Consider the following 22,830-nt stretch of genomic DNA (forward strand, 5'->3'; position numbering starts at 1 on the left):
CTTCTTTAGCCATTTGTTCTGCTCTGATGTGTAACTCCACATGTGATCCTTCCCTAATGCTTGATGAGCCCTATAGGTCTCCCCTGTGGTGCCTACATATTCATTGTAAACCTTAAATATGTTACAGGAAGAAATAGTCAGAAAACACTGAGATAGGATGTTTGGCGTGTGTATCATTACATAAAAATAGCTAAATTTGTTTCATATTAAAGATGGGATGCATTTTGTATGGTTGAAATTCACTCCTTCTCTCCTGTCTGCTGCCTTCCAAAAACTGTGGCTAATCTCAAGGCAGCGAGTGTATGAGTCTGTCCTCATCTGAACTTTGGGTGGATGCAAATACACAGCTGAGTCCTGCCGCTGCATAGTCTCTCTCTCTCTCTCTCTCTCTCTCTCTCTCTCTCTCTCTCTCTCTCTCTCTTGCTCTCTCTGCTCAGCATTAGCTTGCTTTGCTCCATTGCCTCCTGCCTGCTCACAGCATGTCAACAAGTAAGATCTTAGATGCAACTGTGTCAAGTTGGACTCATATCAGGTCTAAATATGTGAGAGGAATGTCATTTGGGATTCACAGCAGAGGAAGGAGAGACAGAGCTGCAGACAGAGTCGCAGAGGGATACAGTCAATCAGGAGACACACATGCATACAGATGTGTGCGCACACACACATACACACACTGACGCACACCCACGTTGTATAAACAGTAGGCAAAGATATCTGGTCATCTCACTCCTAATCAAAAGTACACTGATGACATGGATGTAAAAAGGGGGCTTTATTTCCGTGGCAACCAGTGCAACGAAACGAGCAGGAACACCAAAAATACTGCACTGCGTCATAGCATTAAATCCCAGTGACTTGTGTTTCGCTTGACCACAACTACATTATACCTTCACACTGCTCCTGAATAAAGTCCAAAACAAGGATGATGATACTGATGATACACAAAAGTAATTTAGCCTGCAGCTTCAGAAGCCACCAGCAAAATTAAAATAATCTGCTAAACCCGCTCGAGTGCAAAAGGCCACAGTCAGGGAAAAGAAATCTATCCCTTTCATAATTTCTTAAGATTTAAAAACATGCCTCCACATGACCTCAGATCACCATTTGTTTTAAGGAATGTAATGAATTATATATTTTTTGCATCTGTGGGGATGATTACAGTGGCGACATTTCTCGATGGGCTTTGCAATTGTGACTTGCATCAATCTAAAGAGTTATTTAGACCGTCAGAGGAAAAGCGGGGAAATCTATAGCCTACATATCTTTTTATATATGTTTTTTTATTCCATACGATAGACAGTAAGCTCAGCGGCACAGTGTCTCTCCTCGTGATGTGTGCGCATGTAGGAATGGCTGTGTTGCTATGGTAATGAGAGACGCTCAGGGCTTCAGTCATTACAAAATTATTTCAGTTTTTTAGGGGGGAGAGTATTTTTTCAATGTTGTTAAATATAGGCTAATAGGATATATTTATTTGAAAGATTGTGTGATTTGATCACAGTGTGTGTTTCTTTCACCTCTTCAGCCTCTATGTGTGCCTCTCTGTGTGTGTTGAAAATCATAGGTGTCAGTCCCTCTTCATTTTCCCACTGGGAGGTATTATTTTTTTTCTTTTTACAGTATCATTTGTATGTTCACACAGTAGCTACATTGGGACAGGATGCTAATAAAAGACATTTAGGTCTATTTCTCACAGGATAACGGAGACACACAGCAGGTGTATGGGAGGCTGTGAAGGGGGGAACTTCCTAAAATACTGTCAAAAAGATCCAGCAGACAACAACAAAGACATCAAAAGTAAGACAGGTGTGTGGGGGAGAGCAATAAGGCCCCAACAGCACGTTTCCTTGAGGACTCTGCGTCGATTTTGTCTCGGTCTGAAGACAATTCAACTAATCCCTGCATTCTGTAGAAAAATGGCCGTTGTTACTGGTGAGTACTTACAAAACTTCGTAAGTTGTTGTTTTTAAAATGTTATAGTATCTTTTTATCTGACGTATTTTTATTTTTAAAATATATAAGTATTTTCAAAACAGCACTGAATTGCACGGCAGAGTCCCAGGGACAGGGAAATTGAATCAGTGGATCAAGAAAGACGACATATTTCTTAGGTAGTGATATAATGATCTGTTTTATACACACACACACACGATATTGTATTTGTCTATGACAAATATACACTATTCATGATTCTTTTAAACGAACCTGATCTATATTGATTTTAAATAACTTTCTAAATGTTTCACTAGAGGAACGCCATATATTTGATGAAATTCCCCAAAGAAATTGCGGCATATGCTCATGGTTGTTAGAGACAAAGAAGAAATATCCAACCAAAAAGCCCCGGAGTAGAGGTCTGTATTCTGTATCCAAAATTGTACACTTAAAATTATTCTAAAAAACATAGCTTTTCACAATTTAACTTGTGTATATGTCTGTACATGTGTGTGTGTGTGTGTGTGTGTGTGTGTGTGTGTGTGTGTGTGTATGTTTATGTGGTCAAAACAGACACTAATTGTGTCCCAGATACTCCAGTGACAAGGGCTATTGAGCAGCAGGCACCAGAGGGCATCGAGACACCGATTGTGATATACGATACACAGGATTTGTGTCAGTATTCTGTATTCAAATATGTACAATGTAAATTGTTTGTTTAAATAACATACTGTTCATGATATTAAACTTGTGTAAGTATCTGATTGTTTAAACAGAGGCATACAGGAATTTCAACAATCACCCCACATACAATTCCAGATCCATCATCCCAGACCATATGGATCACTGATACATCAGTGCCAGGACCTTCTGAACAGCCTATTGGAATTCTGCACACCCCGAACCTGAGAGAGGAGGCATTAATAATAGCCCCAAGTCTTCTGCCTCCTGAGTCTGCATCCGAAGAGCCTTTAGGGTTACTGGACTGGACAGACACCCAGATCCAGTGTTGGGACCATGCAGATGCAGGATTTAATCCGAACCACAAAGTCTCATTATCAGATGTATCAAAATTTGAACAGCATTTGCGTGTTAATATTCTAGTTTTTCACCACAATCACAGCACAAAAAAACTGTATATATGCCAGACACGAGAGCAACCCCAGAAAGACACAGTATGACTCTACCTGTATGAGGAACATTACTACACGATACAAAACAGGATTTTTTGGAAGCGACTATGTGAATCCTGTTACCAGGGTTATAAAAGCCAGGCTTACCACAAAGAGTGTCATAAGCAGCAGGATTTGAAAAACACAGGATGTCCAGATTGTCAGCGCATTTACAGATCGGTGTCTTGCAGTGTTGTAGTCAAGACCACCTGGACTGAGACAAAACCAAGACTTTGAGACCAAGACAGGGCAAGACCAAGTCAAGACCAAGCAAAAACGTAACTCAGGAACAACAATTTGTCACCACATGCCCTATCCCCTCAATTTATCACAAAGTTAACACCGCATTAGCTAGCGTTGCATCCCTCAATATACAGTATGTTAACTAAATTAGGTAGCTTGTGCACCTAGCTATGTGGCAAATTGGTGGCAAGCAACTGAAACTAACGACCTGCGTTTATTTGTCAAAACGTGTAGCCACATCCAGCCAGTAAAAGGGATCGGTGTCCAATTGGGGCTCAGCTTTTAATTGAAGTCTTACGGTAGGTAGCTAATATGTATAGCTAATATTCGCTAAATCTCTTTGGGTGAGGCAAAGCGTTTTGGTGCAGAGGCAGATTGCTGACATTAGCTAGCTAGCTTTGCTAGTGTCAGTTAAACTTATATTACCTTTCTTTATGCTTCCTTTTGGAGGTCTGTTAAAATCAGACATACAACATCAGCGTTTTGTACAACCTGAAAAACCGTCACCACCTAATATGTCTTTTATGACTTTGAAACGCGAACACATGACAACAAGCACAAAGCCGTTTTTGTCTGAGTGATTGATTTTGAGAACCATAAATGGTGTGCCTCTGGTGAAAATTGCATCAATGTCTTGTGAAAAAATGTAGGCAGCCAAAGTACAAAAACTACAAGTTAATCGCGCACAACGCGTCAGGATTTGATAATTACATCATGTTGGAATACTAAACCAACCAGATCACCCCGAGATGAGTGCGCAGTAGTAAAGTCATATCAATGAGCGACGGCGTATACAAACGAAGGTGGCTCGATTCTTTCAGTTTTCTCCCAATGCTTTTGTTGAGAGCTCCCAAAGCGTTAGGGTTCGAAGATGCCAAAAAAGGCTATTTCCCACACCTATTCAGCACTGCCAAAAATGCTACCTATGTAGGTCCGTACCGTGAGCCATTCTTTTATGGATATGACAACATGTCTGACAAAGACAGAACAGCTTTCATGCAGTAGTACAATACAGTGCGTCATGGGGTGTTTGATTTCCAGGCTGAGCTTCATGCATATGGGATCAGAGATGTTGTTGTGTTGCGTAAAGCGTGCATTGTGTACCATGTTGTGTTCATGTTGCATGGCTGTGATTAAAACATATTTCCTGCCCCCTGACACACTGTCATTGACATATGATGGTGCTTACATCAATCAAAACAAGTCTTTCTAATGCGTCTATACAGTGGCTTGAATTTGAGGCTTTCAAAAACAAGATAGAAATTCGGCATGCCCTCAGTCATGGGGAAGAACAATTTGCAGAGCATTAGAGCCTTAGCATGAGCTAGTTTAACAGCAGGAGATACTGTGACCTTCTTTACAAACAGGCTTGCTGATAGAATATTGACTCGAAAGTCATCTACAGTGTTACACGTTAAACAAAATTCATTTTTAGCTCTAATAAATTTGATCTTAATATCAACACTGTTTATCATTAACTTGTCCTGAAAAAACAAATCAGAATGTAAAGGAGCAATTAATTCTACCACACAGCCTCATTCTGTATACTCCATTCTCTTAACAAGTCTTTCGTTATCTCCTCCAAACTGCGTCTGCAGAGTATCCTTCCCATAATTTAAAAGACATTCTACAATACATCGATAAAGATAGGTGTTTGACGACTGTGTTATGAGCCTATCCCCCAGCGAAATGTCCACTTGTGAAAATATTGTATAACCCGGGTAGTTAATAAATCCCACTTCGTCTCCTTGTGCCAGATTTCCCCCGTTAGCTTTAGTGATCTTAACACGTGTATATAGAAAAGTATTATTCAGATCCAGATAGTCCTCGGTGCTTGGCGGGACAAAAAATTCTATTGGCGCAGAGTGTGGGGAGGGGGGATTTTGACGTAGATACATTTCTCAATACTTGTTTGTGTCTAATTCCGATTAACACATGCTTTCGACATATTATGTACCAAAGCCATTCCTGCTAGAATATATCTCTTATGACGTTTTGCCGACTTGCTTCTCCTTGCTCATGTATTTTTTTCTTGTCCTAGTTTCGCTCTTTTTATTTAATATTTGGCAACGCCTCTTTGGTTGGGAACTCCCCCTTTGTCCAGGCGGACGTTTTATTGGTCAATGTGATATTTCCATTATTCCTGACCCCTCTTGCTGTTTGTTGCTATGATTCATCAGAAACAATGTTTTTAGCTGCTGTCTTGCGGTGCTGCGAGGGTAAATCCTTTCTTGAGCAGAGGAAATGCAGATTTAAGCCGCGAAAAAGACCAGCCCCATATTGAGAACCAAGGCTGCTGTATTCTGCTAAATCACCACCCACTTGCGCTGTATAGTACGCAATGTATCTATCCATATTGTGCATATACGCTTGATAAATGGTCACTCCTTGTCTAAAAGTGATATGTTGCGGGTTGGAAGTGTAGTTTTATAATTACTTTTCCATATGTAATAGAAATATATTGATTCTGATCTGACTTGAGAGATATTTCAATGCTGTCAATGTGTGTTTTACAGAGCCTAAGGTAGTGTGGCCTATCGTACGTTTTTGTGATCATATGATTGTTTGGTCCTGCAATATATATGATTCTTAAAAGAGGCACATGACTGTGTCCTACAGTTTGATATTCTATAATATCGGAATAGATGAAAATGTTGGACATCCCAACATTAATATCAGCTGGATGTGGTGCGATATACACATTGAGTGATATACGATATATCCTCATTGATTACAGTGTCCTCAGGGGTTTCAAAGACTTCTCCAGGTATAAATAAATAAATAAATAAATCCCAACATTTGAGCAAGTTTTCCTTGAAATGTGAATTCCAGGCCTCTTAATGGTAAAACAGACACTCTGTTTGTGATGGTGTTGTAACAATGTTTGATGTACTCCATATCTTTCATAGATAAGTGGGTGTTTATTTCCGTTATTTACTGTGACATGGTTGTGAAGAATCCTGGTGTCACAGTTAGACAGGCCCGCAGGTACTTTAATCTGAAAAGGTTTGTTCTGAAATTTGCTATTGTGTTGTTGGGGTAAAATAATGCAGAAGAATTGCTAAGGTAACGTAACAAAAAAACATCAGACAGTAATGTCAGTATGCAGTACACTTGAAAAACCCTACAGTAACTGAATTACCTATTTTTCTGAAATCTGAAGGTTAAATTTATCTAGCCAGCCCATCCATTTGACTAGTACCATATTCCGACCCTGTCTTCTCTTTCTAGATAAGATCTTTTCTATTTTAAACGTTTTGTCTTTATCCACAATAACTTTTAGCAACTTGGGTTCATAGAAGGTCCCCCTGTATTACCTCATCATCATAATCTTTTAACTTATGAACAGGAGGTCTCCGCAGTACACATTCCATTACCGTGAACTATTCATTATAATTTTGCTCGTAACCTTTTTTAAAAGGTCCCCTTAATTTTGAAAATTAAGGGGGACGACTTTGAAATTTCAACGACATTATATTTACAATTTCTCCTTTTTGTCTTTTTGTTTTATATAGCTTGTTAAAAACAACGTGCTCGTTGTCTTTTGTTACCTCAGATGGTTTCATTTTAATACCACGATGATAACTCTGATTGTATGAGCTAACTAAGTATGCAAAATGTCTCCATAACCTTTAGAATTAATGGCTGTTAAATAATGCCACATTTTAGATTTCAGAGTCCTATTGAAACGTTTGACAACAGTGACCTTAGTCTCATTTGATGTGGTGAAGTGAATAATTCTATTATCAATGTTTCAAACTCTTTGTTTAAGAATTTATTTCCTTTGTCTGTTTGTATTTTATGGGGTATTCTACCTTTATCTAAAACATCTTTAAAAGCTGCTGAGACACATCCACCAATTTTGTTTTTCAAACACAGTGCCTATGCATATTTTGAAAATACATCTATACATGTTAATAAATAATGTACCCCATCGTTTTCTGAAGAATAAGCTGACATGCCCACTAGATTTAACTGGATCTGCCAATCTATTGTATTCACTAACACTTTATGTCTCTTAAAATGTACAGGAGCCGTTCTGAGTATGAGTGTATTGTTTTAAGAGCCAGTTTTCTATGTCAGAGTCTGCCCAGCGAATTTCCTATGCTGTCAAATAGAGTGTTTTTAAGCTTTTGTTTACCCCCATATCCCCCTGTATTTTCTGGCGCATAGTATATCTTTTTCATAACCTCATCCATGGCTGTTTTCATAAAAATGAACACTCGCTGTCAGCTTTTCGGTATTTTATTTCCAAGGCATGTTTACATCATCAACAATCGTGTCTCACCAGACAATGATGTTTACAGGTATACACAAAAAATCAATACAGGCATTTGTATTTTTACTGAGCAAAGATTCTACTAAACATTACATTACATTATCAACATCCACATATTGCTTTCACAACACACAGATCAATACTAAATGTACAAAAACAAAACACATGACCCATGTGGAATTCAATATCGTTCAAAGGAAAAGAATTAATAATATTGACTAGAGTAGATTTCACATCTGCGTATTTATCTACAATCATTTGTACCACAGCATGCCAATCCTTTTGTCACTTGTCTAACACATTCAGTCTGCTTTTCTAGGACAACATGGTAATCTATCAGTGTCGCATACTGCATTATTAACAGCATCACACAGCAAAGTTCTCATCTTATACATGACATATTTCTTTTTGACAGAGTTTTGCAGACTAGATATGCTCCCCATTATTCTGTAGTGTTTTTTTCCCCTCCAAATGTTCAGAGAATCCTTAACTACAGTATTCACCCTATTATCCACTGCAGTTATATTTTAGTGTTGCAATGAGAAACGGGTTCATCAACCATTTCTGCAAAGAATCTGCAGCAATGTCATGAATGCCGTGCATAGAAGGTAATATGATCCCAAGAGAGTCCAGTATATATGCTTGCGAATCTGCATAATTTTCATCAAAAACCTCTTGCTTAATTTCTCCCAGATGACCTTTGATATAATGCAGAAGTATGTCAGTGCATGAGTGAGATTGTCTGTCTGTACAGTTCATCCGTATAATTACAATATGCACATGTTTTTTTTTTAGCTCTTTGCGATATTATAGAGGTAACAATAGCCTATTATTTACACAAAATTCTTCAGCAAACAGTTGGATTAGATGGGGTATCATGATCAAAGTAGTCCAGAGTGTCCAAACATTCGGCCACTCAATGTAGCAGTCGTTGTCCAAAATCAACGCAAAAACTCAGTCAAATGTAGCAGCCGTTTATGTCATGCACAATTGTAATTTCTATGCCATGGACACTAGTGTTTTTTGGCCCGTTGTTGGAATTTGTGATGGCACTATACAGGACGGTGTAGTCCCTCATTCGTCCACGAGTGTTCTAGCGTAGAAAAGGTTTCAGTCGTAGTCATCTGGACACTGTTTTCAGAATCAAGACGTTTCGGCTCCCATCCGGAAGTCATTCACAATTGTGAAAAACTCTAAGCTAAGCTACTCTGTGTTACTTAAACCCTGCCCTCAGGAAGGAGTCTTCCTGAGTATCTGCTGATTACCCTGCCTAGTTTCACCTGAAACTGACCTAATTGTTTCCATGATGGCCCAGTAATCAGGCCTGTTGTTTTCTGGCTGCACCTCCCTCATCACTGTTAAGTACCTGAATAGCATATGATTGGCTTGACCAAGGTGCTAATACACTGTGGTAAACATTCAAAGAAACCCCCTCTTTGAACAGAGATGATGGTCTGAGATTCAATCTGCCCAACGTTTACCACAGTGTATTAGCACCTTGGTCAAGCCAATCAGCGGACAGTAAATATAGTGCATTAAATAGTATATGGAATGATTTGGGACACAGCCCTGGTAGTAAAAATGGCATGGCCCAAGAGTGGACTAATGCTGCATTTACGCAACGTCAGCAGAATGGGAAGAACAGGAAAGCCTCCTGTCATTCCTGACTTGGGAGTGTTCATTTACTGCTAGCCTTGTAGTCACATAATTTAAATAGCCTAAATTCGTTACTTTTGCCGTGTTACATCTTTGTAGCAGTTCATTAATAGGTGAAACCAGATACAAACGGAACAGTGTATAGTGCAACTCCTTTTTAAACTAACTGAATTGATTGTATTAGTGTTCATTTTGGATTTTCTTTTGATGTAACTGCCAGTGGTGGTGCATTTACAGCCATTGTGCCAATGGTTTGTTGACATGTCGTTCTTTTTGCCAAATGGGAGATATTTTCATGAGAAATGTCAAATATCTGAATGCATGAATAGTTTTTGTGACTGACTTGCTGTTACTTCTTTCAAACTTGTAATGAATGAAGCACCATAATATACATGGTCTGCAACCCCAAAACTTAGTGAAGTATGGCAGCCATAAAAGGCCAGAGCTGACTCACATTTGATTACCAGTAAACAGCAGAGTATGCTGACACTCAGAATCAACCCGATTCTGCTGGCTACCTGGGGAACCTGGAGGGTCATAAGACACGATTCTTTATAGCCTGTATTTGCTTTCCATGTGAGACAGACAGGCTCAGTTTTTGACTCAATCAAACAATGAAAAGTCATTTGTTGCCACAGCAGTGTTTGCAGCTGCAACTCCTTCACTATGGATGAGAAATGTAAGGTTAGTGATTTATGACCTATCTACTTTCTTACAAATGTAAGAAACATTAAATTACACCTGGCGGGCTGAGATATGATAGTAGTGTGAGCCAGACCACCTCTGGAGGTTTGGCAGGCCGGATCACATTCTGATCACATTTTCGATTCAGATTCAAATAGCACCACGTGTAAATTTGGTCAAGCCAAGTTGAGCTATTTTCTGTTCTTCTCATGTGTGGTTTAACCAACCCTGTTAGGGCTTATTTTGTGATAATGATCTTATACAGCGTATTCTCTTCTTTAAAGCCTAATTCAAAAGTGTATCTGTTTTTGTTTCACGGGTATGTTCCTTCTGAAACATAAATAGTCAATGAGCTTGGGGCAAAATAGAAGGTATAATACCTGTGTTTTGAGATGTTGAAATGTAATAACATGATCACGACATTGACACACAATAACAACTCCCAGTCCTCTGTAAAAAAAATACAATATTTGGAAATGTTAGAAAGATGTTAATTTCAATAACTTTCAGAGTACTGACTCCAAACTAAAGGTAAATAGGATCCACAATCTCACTCAAAGAAAACTTAACACCCTTCCCACCACTGAACTAACAACAACTTTTGACACATTCAATACAACTCCTGCCTACACATGTCTTCTTAAAGACAGTGTCAATATAAGCAAACTCAAATTGTCTTTATTGTTAATTTAAAAATGTATAATGATGCAGTTAACTGTAATTAATTATGAATATCTGTGGAGTACATTGCTGCAGTGTTCAGTCGTACCTGTGAGTATGACAAAACTCAATCAAGTTTTGATCAAAATCAAGCAAGCACATACAGTACAGTGGCCCTTAACAGTGAATATTACCATAAAACTATACATTTTTCCGGGATTATGGATTTTTGGGGTTGCAACTTTTTCAAATCTGATCAAAGTGGCCGTAATGAGTTTTGTAAAATCTTTCCTTATGTCTCTTTTTTTCCTTCCAGCCAGCTCTAACACATTGGCTGGTACGTAGGTAGGTGTTTACTCCTTAAAAAACCTCTCACCTCCCCCACAAACACATTAAATATGGAATCACAAATTGAAAGTGGACTTGTGTTGACTCCTTATGTAACCAGACTGTCAGGATGCGATGATTTGAACAAAAAGTTTCTCAGTACTGTGTAGGAGGCAGAGGGCATCGACAACAGCTTTTGCCAGACTGAAACTCATGTTTGGAGAAGTTTTTTCTCTTGTAAGACATACTGTGGAGTGAAGTCTTGTTGGAGGGATACTACATACTCTTTAGTCTTACAGCTATTAAAATACTGTAGGCCTTTGAGTCAATCACCTGTCTGGGCTCATCTTTTGGGAAAAACGGACGCAAAGAGGCCGTACTCATTGGGGAAAAACAACAGCAGCGGTTGTATGGTCAAACACTTAAAACGACCAATATTTATGTTTATCTGACAAGCAACCTGTGGTTCTCTGAATAATGACTAGCTTCTCTCAGAAATAAAGGCATAAATAAAGTATGTTATGATGTGATAGTGCAGCAAAACCTCTTTGGGAGGAGGTGGATGGTTAAGGGGTCAGTATGCTTCAAACTAAGTTCTTATTGGATCATTAAACAGTCTGAAACCCCTCTCCCACACCTTTCCGCCATCAGACACAACAATGCACACCAACTTTGCAATTAGCCAGGTGTGCGGAGGGAGAAAGTAGGCAGGATTTAAATGTTGTTTGTATCCTGTCTCCTGCCAACAGTCAACATTGGTTTATTTTAAACATTTTCTTAGCCTTAAACTTAACCAAACCTTAACCATAGAGGAGGCAGATTTAAAAAATGCTCATATAAGTAATTTTTGTAATGGTTATATGCATTTTTGAAGGTACTGACAATGTTGTCCTGACAATAGGGGGTGCCAGATTAGAAAACTCTTGAATGGGACATTTTGGAAGGCAAAGACAAATGCCCTGTTTTGATGTTTAGGTTGAAAAACCTGTTGAACTTAAATCACCTTCAAAAAGTGGAGGTGAGAAAAGGGGTGAAACCGAGACATGCGATATAATCAGCTACATATACAATGTGCAAAGAATTTGACTGGTCATGTCATTTCTGTAAGGTTGGGAAATCTTTAGGCAGTGTGTCCGCTTGTGCCCATTGCAGGCATTGGGGATTATTTTCATTGTGTGCAACATTACTCTGCATCTTCCATCAAAACCCACTATGAAGGCATTCTAGTATCTCCCATATGTGCTCATGATATATGCTCATGTATATACATCTTGACTTTTCTTCTCCAATGTGTGTAATAGTAATTCAATACAAGGCATGACCTTAATTAAATGTGTATAGTGATACTTTCTTCTTAAGACCCCGTGATCATTTTCTCTGGGTTTTATGAGCACTGTTGGCTTCTTTCCCTCTTGCTCATACAAGCATCTTTTTGATAGACTCTTTGCTTGTTTCTTTCCCAGTTATCTCTGCTTTCAAAGCCTTGGCTAAACATGGCTCCTCTTAACCTCCTTTTTATTGCTCCAAAACCCTTATCCAAAACACCTTGACCTTTGCCTTATTGGCAATTTACAATACAAACAAAATGTGCTCACAGATGCCTAGGGTGTTCAAACCATATTGCTCCAATTTTTTTTATTTTGGATGAATCAGGCACCGTTCCATTCATTCTGGATGTTTACCATAGTGGGAACTACCTAATCTTAGCTTATTAACTTGACGGCCTCACGCTCGTACATGTGAGAGGGCTGGGGGTGAATAACCTAGTAGTTTTTATATTAGGTGTTGTGTTGTAGTATTTATTTAAATAGGGTGTGGGTTTGTGATTAATTAAATTTATGGTATTTTATAGCCTTTGATATGACCTTTTATTGTTGGCTAATTGACAACATAGATGACTTATACAGTACGGATATTTATTCTTTTAAACCTCTGTTTTCCAGCCATGCATCTTAATACACAACCCTGTCTGCTAGAAATTATGTTTAAATACAACTCATTTGCAACAGAAAATATGTTTTGATGGAAAGGAAATGCCACCGAATTTTCTATTAACATATTGAGGACATTAATTGACGTATCTAATATGTTGCTACTGAATGCATCAATAAAATATTCACTGACAACGTAATATAATTTTGTTTTCCACCAAAATATTAAAAATTTGCAATACAATATCTGCTCAAAGACACTAAAGCATTATTAAACTATTTTATGGTTATTGCACTTGCAGTGACCTGAGGCATGTGTCACAATGTGTTTATTACCATTTAACCGAAGCCACGATCTTTCCCTAACCATAGGGTGGACTCAGAATGTGAAACCCCGAGTATGGTGTATGAGTCCTGTGCCCACCATCCACCCCAGCCTCCTTCCTACGACTTGGGTGTGGCATACACTTAAAAAAAACAAAAAAACAGGCAGAGATTACGTTTGTCACCACAACGTCATTAGGAAAACAAATTAGTACTATATAAACATAGATTCTAGACAGGGTTTCAATGCATCTTTAATGCCATTCTCTGTGTTACGATTGCTGTGTCTTATGCTTGGATGGTCAGTGGATCACAGGCGCCTAATTATGGCACACAGTGTCCTTAGAAAACAAAGACACCAAAGCAACAAATGATGTGTCCTCAAAAAACGAGCCACATGCCATCTCTCTTTCTGCCTCTCTGGAAGTTGTCTCTCTGTCACTATCTTTTGCCTCTCACACTTGCTCTAACTTAATCTCTCTCGCTCGTCTGAAACGGGACCTGAAATGACCAGCACACGTTCCCACTGGGGGGCTTAGACTGATTCATGTGGGAGCTGCTGCAGAGCTTCGCATTTCTTGTCTTAATATGTCCAGGCAGATGAAAGGGGGAACAGAGTAAACTGATGGCACAGACCAGTGCTGCATTTTCATTCCTTTGAAATGGGAGTGTGATGCCAGGATTCACCAGGGGGTCTTTCAAAGCCAAGGCAATAATGAAGAGGAGAGGAGGGTTACGGGGGAGGGAGGAGGTGTGCAGTTGCAGATTGGTGAAAGAGAGCTAGGGGAAAATAAGGAAAACGACACGGATGGCAGGGAGAGGGAGACAAAATAAAAGCCATCAGTCGCAACTGCGGATGATGGTAAATGAAGTTATGTGAAACAGTAGTCCGTAATGTGAACATCTTTTTTTAATGCCTAGCTTTATATTACACCCTTTTAAAAAAAAAAGAAAAAAGATCATGAAATCTTCTGAAATAACTGAGGAGGAAACAATTTCTCTCATTCCACATTAAGCATAAATAAATTTGAATTAAACATCTGCAATCGGACGATTCAAAAGCAGCTGGACTCACAGTATATCATCTAAATTTATGTTGGGTTGTTAAACACTGCTATTATAACGTACTGATCAACAGAAAAAGGTGAACTCTAACAGAGGAGTCCAAATGTTTGCAACTCTCTAATCACCTGTAAAACATCCTTTTTCAATCCCTCTGCCCACACACTATCATGTTATAGCAAGCCCTGTTTCTGTCAAACTTGAAACATGCTTGCTTATATTCAAATGAGCCTTTTGGATAGCATTAGAGCTTTATTTATTGGGCTTGGATTCCACAGCAAGCTAGACACATACTTAATGCATGACACAAAACCAACCAGGGAATATATGACAAGAAACATTTCACACTCAATAAAACTCAATAAATATGTTTGTACTGTTTTTCCTTTTCTGGATTTTTAAGTTTTAAACTAATAGAATAAATAAGGGACACACAACATCATGCTTTGAGTCATGTGTTCATGCGTGTGATTGATGTAGAGAAGTGGTTCCCAACCTTTTTTGTCTGACCTACCCCCACAGCCCTATCAGATGGGTCTAAGTACCTCTTTATCATTCCCCTTTGATTGATGGGATGGCTTTATGATATTGTTCAGTGGTATTTTTTTTAGTAGTTTTGGCCAAGTTTGCATTTGTACTACTGCTGTTTGGAGTGACAGAAACTGGTTGTTTCAACCATTTACAGTATCTTTACTTTTAGCTTTTTGTTGTCTTTTTCAAACTAATCTTTCTGCAGTCTTAATTAACTTATGATTGCCTCAGGTTGGTGGAAAACTGAGGCATGTCTTGTGCAGACTACCATAGCTGGTAAGTTATTGTGACAATAACTATAAAGATCAGCATCACACACATTTGTAATCTTACTTTTGTGTTGATTTTTCTCCTAAACATAAATGTGGATATATATGTTATCAATTCATAATTGGAGTGAGTGAGTTGGCCGGCCCCCACCCGGCCAACTCACTCACTCAGCCTCTGCTGTCAATCATGACGTGTAAGCCTATTTTTTAGAGCATCAAATAACTAATTAGAACCAAACTTACCAGAAAAACTAACACTTACATACATCAGCGTGATAAGAAATACCTAAAATGACAGAAACCCTCTTTGGGAAAAATTTATTTGATGTGTATTTTGAGTTTTTAGTTTGGCTCGTGTCCCATCCATTAACATGGAAGGAGGCGGGGTTTATGACCTATATTGCAACCAGCCACCAGGGGGCGATTGAGATGTTTTGGCTTCACTTTTGGTGAGCTGTCATGTCTTCCATCTTTATATACAGTCTATGGTACACGCCTGGTAACTGCAGAAGTAAATACTCCTTCGGCTACAACTACCCCTAGTTGGGAATCACTGATGTAGAGAACCATGTCCGTCTCACATAGCCAGATATGTCATTGAAGAGATCTAGAGAAGTCCTGTTACACATGCACATCAACAGTTTAACCCTTGTTTAAGGTTTCAGCAATGTTTTGCACACAGTAATCATCATCTGCATGGGCTCAAATATGACCACAAAGTTAAAAGAGAAGCAGATTTTTCTTTCATATTGTCTTCAAAGAGAATAACACTTTATCTATAAAAATCCAAGAATATGTTTTTATTACAATTAGAGCATGTTAAGTAATAAAACATCTTGAACTGGAAATGATATGGCCACAGCTGATCTGTCTGCCTACTGAAAACTCACGCAAACAAGCTCGCTGAGCCCTTTCACAAGTCTCACATATTAGGTAAGGTATCCAATTAGTCAAACTAACCACTAGAACTGAAAGATTAGTCAGCTAGTCTATTAGTCGATCGACAGAAAATAAATCAGCAATTAAATACTTTAAGTCATTTTCCAAGCAAAAAATACCAAACACTCTCTGACTGCAGCTTCTCAGATGTGAGGATTTGCTTCTTTTCTCTGTTTTATATCATTGTAAATTCAATATCTTTGGGTTTTAGGCTGTCGGCATGACAAATCAAGACATTTGAAGATGTCAGCTTGGGCTCCGCAACATTTATAATGGCAATGTTTCACTATTTTTCTCTGACCGTACTCAACTTGATCAGTGACTTTCAGCTTTGATTACTAGAATATTGCAAAATAAACTAATTGGAAAAACAATTTACCAATGTTATAACTAGATTTCAGTTAAAAGATTTAGCCATGTTTTTTCAAACCACTGATAGAAGAAAAACCTACACAACTAATCTTTTACAGAGCATCTTAGTCAATGTTGTCTTTCAGTTTGTTAACCTACTCTGCTCTTGGCTCGCCTGAAGATCTCAGCCATCAGTGTTTTGCTTCACCTTCCTGTCCAGCATCACAAATGCTGCCAGTTGATGTTTGTCCCACTGCTTTAGCGGTATCCCGCAGAGACAACTCAAGGCAGAAAACACATCCTATTAAACACTGTTGAGTGCACAATGACCTTATGAGGACAGCAGTGCTTTGATTCTCCTCCTAGGGATTAGGTTTTTGGTAAACACATAAACCTCACATTAACCTTTTCTACTCTTTTTTTGTGTGTACATATTTGAAAACAACTAATTCTGGTTTGTTTCAAAAAGAAGCACACCACAGTTCTAGCTGGTATACATTTCTGGTAAAGACGTTAGGATATATTATATATATATATAATATGTTACTGCAGTGTTTCTGCAAACAGATTAATATATAAATCCTTTACCCTTAATTAACACATAGTTAAGGCTGTATAATATCTACAGTGACATTTATCAGGACTTATAAGTCTAACCATCAAAGTCACTACTCACAAATTGACAAATCACCCAATAAGATCAATAAAGACAATAGTTCACAGCAGCTGTAGATGCTTCAGATGGTGAGAGGCAGAGAGAGAATGAGAGAGAGAGAGTGTGTAAGTGTGTGTGTGTGTGTGTCAGAGGTTTTCTCACTCACCCTGTCTTGCCACCATCCTTCCTCAGGACTGGCATCAATGAGTGTACAGACGGGCATTCACTAATAAGCTCAAACAGGCAGCAGTGAAAGAAGCCACATGAGGACATCCGCTGACATGCTCACCATCATCATTACTCAGGGAGTGCAAATAAGGGCAGAGACACTGGAGACGCTGACTTGTGTGAAGACTTGCCAGGAAGTCCCAAACTGCAGAGAGCATATCTCTTGAGAATTGGACAAGGTTTTTATGAAGTTATTGTGAACAGCAGATATTTCAATAAATAATACAGGAATTGCACCACAGGTTAAAAGTGAGGTCTAGTTGCAGATAAATTGCATGTAGGTTAATCCAAAGGTACGCTTCTCACCTTTCTTTCTTCTCTCTTTATCTCACAAAGCTTTTTTTCTCCAGAGAGAAATTAAACAAGACAATCATTCATCCAGGACTGTGAAACTGACGCAGCTAAGTGGAATTTAGCCATCATTCATTTTGTTTGTGCTTTTCCTTCTGTTGCAAGTCAAATGTCTTCTGTGGAAAAAGGTCTATTGACAAGAAAAGTAACAGCAGCCGACATTTTTGAGCTGCAGATTTAGAAATGCAGATGTGCGCCACCTACAGGTAAGGAAAGTAATAGTTTATGCAATTTTCACACTTGTGCCACCAATTTTCACTCTTGTGCCAATGAGTGTTATTTGAGGGAATTTGGCTGCTGGATGTTATGTCTGTGTTCATTCGCCCTTAGAAGCCAATTTACCAGCTGTATAGACATTAACTAGCTAGCTAGCAATGTACACACCAACTGTATGTGTGTGTTTACCCCAGACTCATCTGACTGATCTCAGAACTCTTTTTTTTCTCTGTACATTGATGAAATAGATTTCTAAAGCCCAGAGATGAGCACACATCTGCAAAATATTTTCAAATCGCACAGGCATGTCTTAACCTCAATTCGCACCTCTTAAAGCAAATTTGCATCTGTTAGTGTGCCCACGTGTGTCTTTCCCTTGACTTTGTATGCGGACACTCCACATCTAAAATTTGTTTTGTTTGTCTTTACAACAGCAGTTTATTTTTATAGCTGATTTTATGTATTTTACATTTTATATATGTAACATCTTTAGTTATTGAAAAATTGCTATTTAATGAAAATGTTCACAAAATGAAATGCTGACCTCTTTCATACCTACAAAAAATCAGGTGTCAGTGTTATCTTGAGATTTGGCTCAGACACAGGTGTTGGTTTGCTTAACATCAGACAGGCAGACAACTAAAACCTGGTCGTCTAAACTTCACTGGGTATTATATTAGTAACACTACCGTGAACCCTAAAGCTACACTACAGAGACATAACAATGCCATCGTCACCAATGGTATAATGTTACAGTATCAGTGACTCCATGACAATCACAGAAAATGACGATTTTAAAAACATCAAGCTTTTCTCATTCTTTCAGACTAAAATAGGTGGTTTTATGAAAACATTTATAGATTTAAAAATCCCTACTCTCTTTCAAAATACCCTTTCTTCAAATACTTCTGCAGAAAAAATTATTTGGTTAGTTTAACAGCTTCACATGCGCTTGTCATTGGGGTCCTAATAGGTTGTGCTTGTTCGTCTGTCAGTGAAAGAAATGTCCAAACTAAGATGCCACTTTTAATCGTCTCGTGAGTGACGTGACTAGCAAGATGAAACAGATTATTATAACAGTTAGTCCACTCCTCACTGGCTCGCCAGTTGCTGAGATACAAACAGGCCACAGGGCAGGCAACAGCAGTTCATTCAAGTTGAGCGTGAACACTAGTGCTCTATGATTTAGATGGGGTCGTGGAAGGTGAAGCGGAGACTGGGAAAGAGGTAGATTTTTATCTTCTATTCAGTGCAAGGAGAGAGATAGCAGTGACTTGAAAGAGAAGGAGCCAGCTTCGAAACTTATCATAAATCTGTTTTGTGGGGTAGTCTTGATGATATTCCATCAGTTGTGGTTTGTGGAACCCCGCCATCTCAATAAGTAAGCAACAGAAAAAGGGCTGTTTTCCCAGATCTGCATTGTCCTCAGATGAACCTGGAACCACTGCCAAGAATCCAGCAAAGTTTATTGGAGGTAAAAGTAAGCAGGTTAGAATACATCTCTGGTTTTCAGCCGCAACAACAAAAGAGTAATTCCTCAAAGCAAATTTAGGCACAGCAGGTGAGCCCTTTTCCCCCCCCATCAAAACACTTCTGTTTTCTTGCTTGTGAGAAAGTAAAGAGGGTTCAGATAATAGGGTGTTAATACAGTTTCAATGGGGGCAAGAAAGGAGGGGTAAGGAATGCATGGAGGGGAGAAAATGCCTCACAGTGAAAGAACTGAAGGACAAAAAGACGACGGATATGTTAAAATGTCTACCAAAAAAGAAAGTGGCAGAATGAGGAATGATGAGTCAGCTATTGAACTCATTACAGTCATCCTTCTGCCTCCCAATCTAAATGAACTGCCCTCATAAAGAAGCACTCTCTCATCACATGCAGCAGTAGTAATAGTGAAGCACACCAGACACATTAGCAAGGGTCCTCATTCATCTTGTGTAAAGTCAAACATAATGTTTATATTAAGTCTAATCAGAGACTGCGGTGTATACACATTTGAACACATTACAAGCTGAACAAGTATAACAATATTTGATTTGCAAGTACATAATAATAACAAAATTACAGTACCACTAATAATGATATTTAATGGGGATTAATCAGTTAATTGTTTGGTCTATAAAGAAAATAGCAAAAAATGACCATAACAATTTCCCAGTGTTTTAACATGTTTACATACATATGTTAAAACAAAAACATATGCACTTCTTTCAGATTATATGATTACTAGTGTGTATAGATATGTGTGTGTGTGTGTGTGTGTATGTATATATATATATATATAGTTCATATAGTTCAGCATACGGGGCTCAACTTGTAAATTTGCAATATGCCGATAGACCGAGACAAACCTTTTGATAGAAATATCAACTTACTGTTGGACTCCACGTCGTCTGTTATCTGAGTCATCACGCCAACTGTGAGCTGCAGACAAATGACATCTCCCCTCCGTGTCTGGTTTACAGCCACCCTGCAGTCAAATATGACATGGATTTACTGTAACAGGAGATTAAGGCTTAACCAATATACCATGTGCTCACTAGAACTGGAATGCTTTTTTTGAATAAGCAGTTTACGCACACCAGACCAGTGAATGGCATTTAGCCAATAATGGCTAATATGTGTGGCCAGATGTTGAGTCCCTGTGGAGACAGATGCTGAACAGAACACCCTCCAGCACACAAGACCCGCCACTGACTCATCAACATTCATCTCTGTGTGGACATGTATGTGATGAGGATATATGTTCTGCCTATGTATCAACAGCGGAATGTAATATATAGCAGTATCAGAGGGGTTGTGAATCATGGGGTTTTAAAAAAGTTATTTCAATTTGGTTTTTCAAGTTGCCAGTTGAATTTAAGAGCTATATTATTTGTCTTTCTCAGTTTCATTTTATAAAGTAAAGTAATACTAATTTGGTTCAGTAACGATTAGCCAATACTGTATATTCATTAGTTAAACATGCAACTGAAATAATCATTATTCTCTCTCAAGATGAATCGTATACATCAGAATCATCTTTTTAAACTTTATTCTAAAATAGAATAGAAACCAAAATAATGTTTCTGTTGTTTAACAAAGTATTATCAAGTGATACCAAACACTGAAATCCCACTGCATTTCATCTATACTGGATCTTTAAAAAAACACAGATGAAATAATTTCAACCATTTAAAAAAATGTTTTAATGATGTTGGCCTGTACAATGCTGACCACACATTTCACTCTCAGCAGTAGTGGCAGTAGCAGTTATGTTAGTAGTAGTAGCCATAATATTATTATTATTCACAGTGGCAGCAGTAGAAGTAATAGAAGTAGTGATAGTATCATTTTCAGTTTTTCAACCCTGGCAGAGGAGGGAGAAGTTTTGATTCTGTTTGAATTATTGTATTGTATTGTAAGTGTTTAATGTGAATTATTGCTGAAGCCTACATGATTCGATTCCTTCTTAAGCATTGATGTAATAATTGAATTATTACACTTGTCTGAAAGACATTTTAACATTACTTAAAAAGATTTTCGTAACATTTTTTCCCCCAATTATCTTGTAATTATGAACTTTGTCAAAAGTATATTTCAGACTAGATCTATAAAATTCCATTAACACATTAACAAAAACTGTGAAATATCAATGAAGATACACAATATAGTGAACCTCTCACACATACACATCTACCCAGCGCCTGCCTTGTCACACACCCACCTCAGTTAGCCTCAGGAAACCTTGCAGAAATAATTCGATGAATAGAAGAATTTAAAGGGAAACTGGTCACAATACATAAAGTAAATACATGGTACATGATAGATGGCATGTACTGACAAAAACTCTTAATGACTACCAGTGCGTGAAATATGAGTTTATTGTGAGAGCGGCAGTTTCCTTTTTAGATTACCTGCTTTGCACACACTTAGATTTGGCATTGCAGTAGATAACGCAATGCAAGCAGTTGTTCAGGAAAGTGACAAACTGCTTTTTAAGAAATTTATTTGTTTTCTTTTTTACTACTTTGAGTCCTCGGGCAACCGGCATTTTTGCAAGAAAACCAGCATGTTGAAAACGTTTATGCTGGAATGTTTTCTGGAGCAAAAAGCAGTGGAGCATGAAGTATGAGATGAAAACTGAAACATGTGACTAAAGCAGAGGATATTGATAGAAGTAAACATGATTCGAAATCAAGATTACCACCAACATAATGTAATGTCTGTAACATTTTGAACCAAATTAAAAACAACTCCACTGTAGAGACCTGACCAATCAGAAACCTGAGGACACAACTATAACCCAGTCTCAGACCTCACTTTCTAGTCCACCTCAGTTTGGGATTAGTTCAGACTTAAATTACAAGTCTTTCATCTGTGCAGTATTTTGATTGGACCCAACAGGACCTTTTAGAAAGAGAGGTAACATGAGCAACACAGCGATTACAACAGATAATTACTTGTTTCTGTTAATGTCTATTCTTTCTCTAGTGTCTGTCTTGGTTTAAGACAGCTGGTATAAATACTGCCCAGTATACCAGTATGACTGCTTTCTGATCCGCTGTTTGTTTAGACTCCCTGTAGTTGAAACTCACATGCACCAGCTGAACTGTGCAGCGGACTTAATGTGTGAAAGATTTCCTTTGAGGTGCAATATTGCTGTCAGAAGAAAATCTTTGCCCCTTAATTAGCTTTTCCCCTGGAAATTAATTAGTGGCCTTGTTACACACGTAGTTTGTGAAGTTGTGTTTATTTGTATTGGTGGATTCTCACCTGTGTTTTGAATGTTGTCCTTTGGCTCCCTAGTGAGAGCAGCGCTTCTGGCAGTTGCCTTGAATAAGGCTCCATGTAATATTTAGGGTTTTTAAGCCTCCACGCCAGCGATAGCTATGGCACAAACGTCCACTTGGATTAAAGGATGAACTGATTAGAATTTGGTGGTCAAAGGTCAAGGTCACTGTGACCTCACAACACACGTTTTTGGCCATAATTCAAGAATTCATGCGGTTACTTTAGCAACAAGTAAAGCTATCTG

At 38.3% G+C, this 22,830-nt stretch overlaps 1 long non-coding RNA gene across 1 annotated transcript; it reads left to right on the forward strand.

Annotated features, from left to right (window-relative positions):
- The first annotated feature begins 1,926 nt into the window (after window positions 1-1,926).
- On the forward strand, window positions 1,927-6,812 carry LOC122862249. The gene is made up of 4 exons (XR_006374659.1): window positions 1,927-2,111; window positions 2,250-2,354; window positions 2,509-2,610; window positions 2,755-6,812. It is a non-coding gene; the product is annotated as an uncharacterized LOC122862249 (long non-coding RNA).
- The last annotated feature ends 16,018 nt before the right edge of the window (window positions 6,813-22,830 follow it).

Source organism: Siniperca chuatsi, linkage group LG15 (assembly GCF_020085105.1).
Source record: "Siniperca chuatsi isolate FFG_IHB_CAS linkage group LG15, ASM2008510v1, whole genome shotgun sequence".
Taxonomy (NCBI): Eukaryota; Metazoa; Chordata; class Actinopteri; order Centrarchiformes; family Sinipercidae; genus Siniperca; species Siniperca chuatsi.